Genomic DNA, 11223 nt, shown 5'->3' on the forward strand with positions numbered 1-11223 from the left:
CTAGCAAGTGCTTTTTGCCTTCTATGAAGATGATATTACTTTTTTGACTGATTGATGTGATGAATCTTACTAATGTGTTATTAAATAATCCTTCCTGTAGGATTGAATTAACTCTTTTGTAAATTATTCTTTTAATAATAAATTATTGAATTTCATTTGTTCATATTTTATTTAGAATTTTGAATCTATATTCATTTGTTTATATTTTAACTTGACCAGGAACTGGCTTCTAGATATTTAAAGGATGTGTCATTGCAGATATAAAGGCTTGAAAATAGACACACACCCGGCAGCCTAGGAATCTGGGATGTCTTCCACATAGCTCTCCTAATAAGCAACTCCTTTAGTCCCTATTAAAAATAGAGAAGAGAACTTCCAGCCTCTCCTGTCCTAAGTGATTCCACCTTTTCCCTGGGCCTCTATTTGGAGAGCAAGAGTGGAGAGACAGTCTGATCAATGTGCCAGGACCCACCTCCATCCAATTCCGTAGAGCCTAGAGTCTTTCAGAGGGATGTGCTTATTCTCTCTTATCCTTCTTTGTAGTTGACCAACTGGGAGCCAGCCATCTCAACAACTTTTTGAAGAGAAGCAGGATGTAAAAAAAACTAGAATTAGATCAAAACTGGAATTTATTTGGATATTTTGTATCCTTGGTAGCTTTTCATACAGAAAAGATGATTCTTATTAGCAGTTTCTATTTAAAATTGGAATTACAGTAAAGATATATTCATTTGTAAAAATTAGAATATTTGGCCAAGTGCAGTGGCTCACACCTGTAATCACATCACTTTGCGAGACTGAGGCATAGGATTGCTTGAACCCAGGTGTTTCAGACCAGCCTGGGTAACATAGTGACACCCTCTCGCTACAAAAAAATCAAAAATTATCTGGGCATGGTGGCACATGCCTGTGGTCCCAGCCACTTGGGAAGTTGAGGTGGGAGGATTGCTTGAGCCTGGGAGGTCATGGCTGCGATTGCACTACTGCACTCCAGCCTGGGTGACAGAGTGAGACCCTGTCTCAAAAAAAAAAAAAAAAAAAAAAAAAAAAAGAAAGTTCATGAAAACAGTTTATTTTTTTTTTTTTAAAGAATACTTTTCCCTACCCCAGGACTAGTAGAACCAGAGGGGAGTTACTTTGGGAAATTACTGTTTGCCATCAGCTAGAAAAAGCCTGTTCTGTGAATAAGACAAATGGTTATGAAAGAGGATGTGGTTGGGGTAGATTCAGTTTGTGGCAATCATTTTGAAGCATTCTAAGACATGCTTTATCTGTTGGAATACAGAAAAATGGTATTAATTTCCCCACCTCTAAGTGTAATCATGGCACTTCCCTTTACTAATTCATGTAGCAGGTTTTTTGTGAGGATTATGTGAATTAATATATGTGAAATGCTTGGACTATTGCCTGGCACATAGTAAACTCTCAATAAATGTTATTTTCTTATTATATTTATAGAGTGTTAATTATTATGAAGGTAGGCAGCTTCTGAAATGACTCCCAATGATTCTTACTTCCTGGTGTTCATACCCTAGTGTAATCCCTTCCAGTTGAGTGTGGGCTTAGTTGCTTGCTCTTAATAAAAAGAGTATGACAAAAGTGATGGAAATACTAATGTCTATTAACAGTAGACAGTGGCTTGTATTTTGCTGGACTCTATGTCCTTCGCAGCTTTCACACTTTACAAACTACCGTGTTTGAGAGGCCCACCTGGCACAGAATTAGGGATGGTTTCTGTCCAACAGCCTGCAAGGAACCGAATTCTAACAATAACCATGTGAGTGAGCATGGAAATGTATCCTTTCCCAGTGGAGCCTTGGAATGACTACAGCCCCACAGGACACATTGATTGCAGCTTGTGAAAGACTCTGAAGCAGAGTACCTAGCTACATTACGTCCAAATTCCTGACTCACAGAAACTGTGATTTTGTTGTTTCAAGCCACTACATTTTGGGGTAATTTGTTATGCAACAAGAAATAATACATTATTTGTTATCAGTATCATAGTCATCATTATTATTAGCAATATAACATAGAGTTAGGAATATGACCTTATTCTAGAACCAAATGGCCTGAGTTTAAATCCCAGCACTTCCACTTACTAGCTGTTTGACCTTATGTCAATTATTTTCCTCATCAGTAAGATGGAGCTAATAATAGTTGTGAAAAGTAAATGAATTAATAGATGTGAAAACTCAGGCACTTAGTATATGCTGTATCTGCTGGATGCTGCTATTATTTAATGAAGGGGAAACCAGTACATAGACCCTGCTTCTGCTAGTATTAGCCATCAGCTCTGGTTTTCTGCTAAAGTCTTTCGCAAACCAAGAATTCTTTCTAGTTTTAGTTTATAAATACATTCAGCCCAGTGCTGAGGTGAGAGGCAAACAGAAAGAATAATGGTTTCTATGTTATTTTATGAAAAGAAACTGAAAGTCTTTTCAAGTAAACCTTCTTAAAGATAAGGAATTGGTTTTGTTCTCTGAAGGAGAAGTGAAATTTCATGCCATCTTGTCTTCTACACTCAAATATTGCATATTATTTAAATGGATTACAGTAGACAGGGGGATAAGCCCTTAGTTTTATGTTCACAGTTCTTACATGGCAGGTTCAGCGTAACCATACCATTGAATGCTGAGTCAAACAGAAGCCACAGAAGTAATTAGGTTCTAGTAGTCCAAGAAAGAGCTGGGCAGAGGGAAGGTCTGAAGAGATAACTTCACTAGGTAAGAAATTAAATTCTGAGCCAGCGTAAGATCAGACAAAAGCAAGCTTGAAAACACAGAGGTCATTTATGGAGGCAAAGATTAGGTGTCAAAAGACCTCTAAAGAACAAAAATAGTACATCACATTTGTATAGCACTTAAGAGTTTACCACATGTTTTTACACACACTATTTTATTAGCTCCTCACAACAACTGGGTAAAGCAGTGCTAATGTGCTATTCTCATTTTGAAATGAGGCAATGGAAGATCAGTGGGGTTAAGTTACTTACTTGAGTTCACACAGCCACTAAGCAGGATTAGAGTCAAAACTTCTTTCTGATCTGTGTGATAGAATATTTGGTCTGATGTAGCCATTGGGTTATCTTTTTTCATCAGTTTCTGTGTCATCCAAGACAGAATTATTTAGGACATAATATTCCTGACCAGGAATGTACACTCCATGAGCAGGGCATGGCAGACACCTTGTAAGTGAGCTTGAATTTTGAGTTCTAAGTTCCAAGTAGGTTTATTTTATTCCAATTAACAAACTTTGCTTCTCTCCATATTCCTGTTCAGTAGCTATTTTGTGAGACGTTCCAAACTCCCTGAAATCTCTTGATAAAAATTAAGTAAGAAAATGTTAAGTTCCATGGACATTCAAAAGTAATGATTCCCTATTTAAAAACTACCTTGCACTAATTACCTGTGACATTTTCACAATATTTTATGGTATAACTTTGGAGTTGACTTCAATATAGAAGCACCATTTAGTATAATGAGGAAAATGGCCCTGGATTATGCTTTTTGCAAACCATACACATCATACAATATGGCAACATGAGAGTTTTTTTTTTTTATCTTACCTTAAATTTATCCTTCATAAGCAAATAGTTTATACGTCACTTTTGATCTTTCTTTGCCAAATACTATGTATCAGTAATCTTTATAAATTATCACTAAATATAAACAATGTGCCTAGGACCCAGAGATGTCCTTAGGCACTGTAGTCTAGAAAAGGACGTAAGTTATTACGTTCATGTTAGGGATTTTTTCCTTTCCTTCTAATACTCATTGTCTTCATTATGCAACCAATTGAGTGTTTCACACTGAGGCACCCTTTCAAATGTGCCATTCTTTGGAATGGCCTTAGCATTCTAGATCTTCCTCTTACTCAACTGGTCTACTGAGTGCCATATGGTATATTAGGTTCTCTGGGGGTGTAGAGTCTTAGTAGGTAAAAACATATGCAAACACATTCATTCATTGCATAACTATTTACTGCCCTCATGGAGCTTTCATTCTGATGATGGAGATATTCAATAAAGAAGATAATGCAGTAAAATGTGCGTAGTGAGAAATGTTAAAGATTTTAAAAATCAGAAAAGGAGATTTAAAGGAGGGCTTTGAAATTTTGGTCTGGGAAGACCTCAGTGAGGTGAATTTTGAATAAGTAAATGATGAAAGAAGTTAAGTGACAAGATGAAAGTCATGCACAGCAAAGGTTTGTGGAAAGTACTTTAGAAACACACACAATGACAGTAATGGCAGCCAATACTCATATACTATATTTTATATTCCAGACAATGTTCGGATAACTTTATATAGATTAATTGATTGATTTGGGGTGAGGGTTTTGGGACAGGGGATAAGGGAAGGCTGCACAGAGATGATGACATTCAGGTTGGCCCTAAACAGTTAGAATGAGTGTTGGGACTGGGGAGCTGCTGGATGCTGGGATGTGGTGAGAGAAGTAGGGAAACATGTATGCAAAGAGCAGAGACAAAACACACTTGAAGGGACTGGGGAATGTGTCTGGGAGTCAAAGTCATTTCAAAAAATAACTGTGCCTTGATATTTTTCTAAGAGGAAAAATTCTGTTTTATTGAAGACAATAGCGTAAAAGGACAGGGGAGGAGGTGTTTATATTTACAATTCACAAAGTAACATTTTAAGATCTAGGCTTTACCAGAGCAGGGGAGAAAAAGACTTCCACTCATCCCTGCTTACTCATCTCAGGGTAGGCCAGGATTCAAGAAATGACACAGTAGAAAAAAGCACTGTCTCATTCTCATTGCGATAGGAATAATACAGGGTGGTCACAGGAGAATAGAAAATTCCAGGCAGTAGTTTCACATGACCAGCAAAAAGGAAACTGTTGAAATACCTGCGTAAGCTGGGGGCTGATAAGACCCTGAAAAACCAGAGTGTGAGCCAAGCTGGCTATGACTGACTAGACTCTACATGATGCTGGATTTGACCTAGGTTTCTCTTAGGACCTCATTATATGCTCATTAACATACAAATCACAAACCCGCCAGTGCCATGACAGTTCCGGAAACCCCTGTTTGGTGTAAAATGGATGGCACCATGATTCCAAGAAATATTCAACTTTTTCCAGGAATCTTCATAAATATACCACCCCTTGGTTAAAGAAGCCCTAAAGGGAGAAGCCCCAAACTCCATTGTGTGATACTCTCTTGAGTATGCCCACACTCCCCTTTCTTAAGTGTGGATTTTTCACTTTGCAATAAATTTCCATGCTTTCACTATTTTCTGACTCATCCTTGAATTCTTTCTCTTGATGGTGTCAACAGCCTGGACACCAGCTGGGGTAGATATCCCATCAGCATTTTCCGTTCCTCCCCTAGCCCACCAATATCATCATCATCCCTTTTTCCAATCAGGGAGATAAAATTGACTCACATCATTTGAGTGTCCACTTCTTTGCCTAAATATCAGGCTGACTTTGGAGGTGCTATGTGGTATAAACAAAACATCTCTGTCTTCTGTTTTTTGTGCCCATGTTGTTTTAATTTTCGATGTCCGAGGTAATTTTTTTCATGCATCTTGAATTTTCTCATACAATTTTTCTCCAAACTAGCATGGAGCTGATTTGTGCCACTTAATGAATAATATGCTAAGGAAATTCTCCCTATCTTCACACTTCTTTGAAAACATCCAGTACAAAAGACAATGATAATTTCAATATCTTAATGCCATTACATTAGCAAGGAAATTACTTCAGCATGACGCCGTCACAATTTTTATTGCAAATATCAATGAATGGAAAGAGGTTTTACCCTTGAGATTACGAGGTGGTTAAAGGACAATAGATTGTTCTCCTGAAGTTGTCTATTGAGCTGCCTAAACCCTTGCAATATCTTAATTTAACAAGTACTTTTAACTATTTAAAAAAACCTTTTCTTCTGGATATTCTTATTTTTTTAAGTATAAATGTTTCTTCTGAGAATTTGTTCAAATCACACAACAATTAATCTATTGGCTATAGAAGAAAGAAAAGGCAGGGTCAATGACATAAGTAGATGACTTTTTGGAATGAAAATAAAGAGTTTGACCTTATGTCTCAGTTTATGAATATGCTAATAACCATTAACTTGCTCTGTTTTTTTGGATTTTTGTTCTGGCAGCTCTTTAAGAACTTGGTAATGACAACTTGTCAGGTGACTTTCTTGCAAAAGCAGGGTGCAGTTGTAATAATATTTGAGTAATAAAAACAAAAGGCAAGCAGAGGAAGGAGGAGGCAATGAGGAAGTCACTTCAAAATTTGTCCGTGTCTACATGTTTATTTTTTAATTAAGCCAAAGGTATAAAATGACTTGTGAAGCGTGTTGTTTATATTTTCATTATACAAATAATTAAAACATTTAAAAAGATTAAAATATTAGCCTTGAGTTATTATAAACAGCAATAGTGTCAACACTGCATACATACACTTAACTAAAATTAAATTATGGAATTCTCTAACCAGAGTGAATAAGTTATTAAAATTAAGTCAGTGAAAGCAATCTACACCAAATAATCCATAATTTGATACTGAAATGAATAGTACATCTTCTACAGGGCTCCACATTCAGCGACCTTCTCCTCATTCTCTTCTCTGTTTCCTGGGCAACTGTTACTATTATCCATGAATGATCATTGCCAAATCTCATCCCCTTCTCTGACTCCTATCATGAGTTGCAGACTTACCTTTTCAATTACTATATCCTTTCTTTTAGATTGGGGGACCTAAAAGGCAACATATCTTCAAAAGTTCTCCTCTTCTTTCACTTCCCAATTTTTGGTTAATGGCACCATAGTTCACCTAGGTGGTCAAACTGGGAAACTGTGAGTCACCATGGAAACCCCTTTTCACCAAGCCTCCACATCCAGGTGGTAACTGTCTTTTTCTGTCTATTCTACCTTTTCAGTAGCCCCTGAATTTATCTCTTCTCTATTTTTACTGCCACGGCCACATTCAAGCCCTCATCATTTTCTCAGATGAATTCTAACTGATGCCTATATTTTCTTGCCCTTCCAACTTCTTAGCTATACTTTGGCTAAAGTGCCCTTTCTAAAGTGCAAATCTGACCATGTCTTTCTCGCTCACATTTGTCATCCCAAGTCTTGTCATCACATACACGGAAAAGTTAAAATGTTTTAGTGCAGTCTGGCCTTCATTCCAGCCTTATCTCTCACTCCTCTTGTGTTTTGTGTTTTCAGCTGTGTTGGAGGAGTCATGATCCTTCCAACAATCCTCTCTGTCTTTATATGTTATGTTCTGGAATGCTTTTCCTCTGTTCTTCATTCAGAAAGCTTCTGGGCATACTTTAAGATTCAATTCAAATGTAGCTTCCTTTAGGGGACTTCTTTGTTTTTGTTTTTGGGGTTCTTTTTTTTTTGAGCTAGGTATGGTTTGTTATTTTTTACTTTTTTATTTTTTATTTTTATTTATTTTTTATTGTACTTTAAATTCTAGGGTTAATGTGTACGACATGTAGGTTTGTTACATATGTATACATGTGCCATGTTGGTGTGCTGCACCCGTTAGCTCGTCATTCACATTAGGTATATCTCCTAATGCTATCCCTCCCTACTCCCCACTCCCCACACCCCATGACAGGCCCTGGTGTGTGATGTTCCCCTTCCTGTGTCCAAATGTTCTCATTGTTTAATTCCCACCTATGAGTGAGAACATGAGGTGTTTGGTTTTCTGTCCTTGTGATAGTTTGCTGAGAATGATGGTTTCCAGCTGCACCCATGTCCCTACAAAGGACATGAACTCATCCTTTTCTATGGCTGCATAGTATTCCATGGTGTATATGTGCCACATTTTCTTAATGCATTCTATCATTGATGGACATTTGGGTTGGTTCCAAGTCTTTGCTATTGTGAATAGTGCCAATATAAACATACATGTGCATGTGTCTTTATAGCAGCATGATTTATAATCCTTTGGGTATATACCCAGTAATAGCAGGAGGCTTCTTTGAACTCTGAATGCAGTTAAGCACACTCTNTGAGGTGTTTGGTTTTCTGTCCTTTTTTTGATTTGCTGTGCATGGTGGTTTCCAGCTGCACCCATGTCCCTACAAAGGACATGAACTCATCCTTTTCTATGGCTGCATAGTATTCCATGGTGTATATGTGCCACATTTTCTTAATGCATTCTATCATTGATGGACATTTGGGTTGGTTCCAAGTCTTTGCTATTGTGAATAGTGCCAATATAAACATACATGTGCATGTGTCTTTATAGCAGCATGATTTATAATCCTTTGGGTATATACCCAGTAATAGCAGGAGGCTTCTTTGAACTCTGAATGCAGTTAAGCACACTCTTTTCTGTGCTTCCATAGTGCCCTGTTTGTGTTTCTAACATGCCATACACCTCACATTGCTCTAATTTTTAGTTTATATAGTTCTCTCCCTAAATCTTGTTTTCTGGAAGGCCAGAAAGCACTCTACTCATCTTTATATCCATGGTACCTAGGATATAGCCAACAAATCTATAGAGCTACACCATACCCCATGTGTTATGGGAGGTGCCGGGTTACAAAGATAAATAATACAAGTAGCATAGGGCTTGGTATATTAACCTATCCATGCTCATATCTACACATCCATCCTTTCATCTATCCATTCAATCAATACTTGCTGAGTGCCTACTAAGAGCCAACACTGTTCTCTAATGATGAGCAAAATCATGTGATCTCTGCTCTTGCGAAGCTTATAATCTATTAAGAAAAAGAGATGTTAAAAGAGTAAGCACGTAAATAAATTATTGCAAACTATGAAAAGTCTATGAAGGGCAAGAATAGAATATTATAAAAGACAACATGATATAGGGAACCTTTGTAGATTGTGTGTTGGGTAAATCAGTGAATGAAATAAAACAAAGTTGTAAATGGTTGTTCTGGAGGAAGCATGTTCCTTTGTCTCTAGCACATGAGAGGCCAGCTGTATCCAGGAACTAAATGTTCATAGTTGCTGAGGCTTCTGAGAGGTGGAGACTACTTTCTTTAGGGCCAAAGCCCTCTTTCACAGAACTGGTAAAAACACAGCTGTGGCCAAAAGAAGAAAGAAGAAGGGTATCTTGTGGCTCCTTTCCCTGAGGTTTGAGTCAATAAAGAGTACAATAGGATCAGAGGGGATTTTCCCAGAAAGGTAGGAAACTTTACTAAGAACTGAGACTATTAGTTGGTCTACAATAGGATTTATTTGCTTTATGACTCTATTCTTTCCCTTTATCTTTACTTATTTTACTGAAGACATATTCTGTTGACTAGTTCAGCATCCTGGCTTTATGTAACTTTTTCTTGCTGTTAAGTGTTTGCTATTTGATTTTTTCTGTTTCTTTTTCATTTTCCTTCTATCTATTAAATCTTTTATCATTCTGTTTTAAGCTTGCTTCACTTCACCATGAGTCCTTGTTTCTAGACTTTAAGAATTTTAAATTCTGTTTTATGCTCTTATAAAATTTCCTATTAAATTTATGATTTGTATTTCTACTTTTTTTGCTTACTTTAATGCTTTAACTTTTTAGCTGTGGTTTCTACTCATGTCTTATATATTTTAATGTATTTTAACTCTGTTACTTAAAATTCTTGATTCTTAAACATTTTGATTGGGTTTTAATTATTTTAGCTTAATTTTGTTTATTTTGTATTTAATTTATTTCAGTTTTAAAATTAGAATTTCTGAGTATAAAGAAATGTTTGTTCATTAATAAAATTTATAATATATAAAAATACAAGAAAGAAGGTAAAAACTATCTGTAATTCCACCATCCTGACATGAACATTAAGATAATATATATGAATATACACTATATATTACTAGGGGGGATATATTATATACACACGTATATACACATATGTATATATGTGTGTGTTTTAAACGTAAGATTAGTGTTATATGGAGCTTTGTGTGCTTGCATCAGACTGCCTTGGTGAGTTAAATGTAGGTTGAATTTCCACAAAGTTTTCTGGGCAGAGGATATCCAGGAGCAATTTGGGACCATCTGGAAGCTTTAGGGGGTATTTACTTGATGGTAATATTGAAGTGTTGCAAAAAGTTCAATCCGCTAGCCTGCTGTGATCTGAGTTATCATGTCTAGATAAGCTTCTCCAGTGCATATGATAGTTTGAGCATGTTGTCCATGTATTCATGGGCTCTTCAAGATAATGCTTTCAAAAGGGAGAGACTCCCATCAGATCAGATTCCATAAGACATAGGTACATTAGTAGAAGTTTCCAGGAGCTAGAATCCTGGAGGTAGCGGCATCTCTCTTGCCAGTGTTGGAAAGATCTGGCTGTTTTGGGGGTAAGCCAGGACCAGGACAAAGGTAAATCAGTTCTTTAGCTTCTCTGTTAATTTCTTATGGCTGCTGTAACAAATTGCCACAAATTTTATGGCTTAAAACAATACAGATTTATTGTGATAGTTCTAGAGGCCAGAAGTCTGAAATTAGTTTAACCAGGCTTAAGTCAAGGTGTAGGCAGGGCTAGTTATTTTTGGAGGCTCTAGGGGAGAATCCATCCTTTTCCTCTTCAAGCTTCTAGAGGCTGCTGGCATTGGCTTGATTGGAAGCATCACTCTAATCTCTCTCTGTCTCTCTCCCTCTCTTTTTTTTTTTTTTTTTTTGAGATGGAGTCTTGCACTGCTGCCCAGGCTGGAGTGCAGTGGCACAATCTCAACTCACTGCATCCTCTGCCTCCCGGGTTCAAGTGATTCTCCTGCCTCAACCTCTTGAGTAGCAGGGACTACAAGAGCGCACTACCACATTTGGCTAATTTTTGTACTTTTTATTAGAGACAGAGTTTCACCATGTTGGCCAGGCTGGTCTTGAACTCCTGACCTTGGGTGACCCACCTGCCTGAGCCTCCCAAAGTGCTGGGATTATAGGCATGAGCCACCATGCCTGGCCAACTCTAATCTCTCTCTCCTTCAGTTGTCATCCTCTATCTCACTTATCTCCTGTCTCTCTTTTATAAGAGGTAGCGGCATCTCTCTTGCCAGTGTTGCCAGTTATAGGGCTTTTGGGGAGATATAGTTTTGTAAAAGCCTATGTCCTATCAAGCTAACAACTGAGACAGCAGGCTGAAGAGCAGTGGTGTGGGTAATGGTTACAAAATGCTATGGTGGTCCTTACATAGAGCTTCTTCTCCTTCTCCTTCTCCTTCTCCTTCTCCTTCTCCTTCTCCTCCTCCTCCTCCTCCTCCTCCTCCTCCTCCTC

The sequence above is a fragment of the Rhinopithecus bieti genome, unplaced genomic scaffold (assembly GCF_001698545.2).
Source record: "Rhinopithecus bieti isolate Rb0 unplaced genomic scaffold, ASM169854v2 scaffold_12732, whole genome shotgun sequence".
Lineage (NCBI taxonomy): Eukaryota > Metazoa > Chordata > Mammalia > Primates > Cercopithecidae > Rhinopithecus > Rhinopithecus bieti.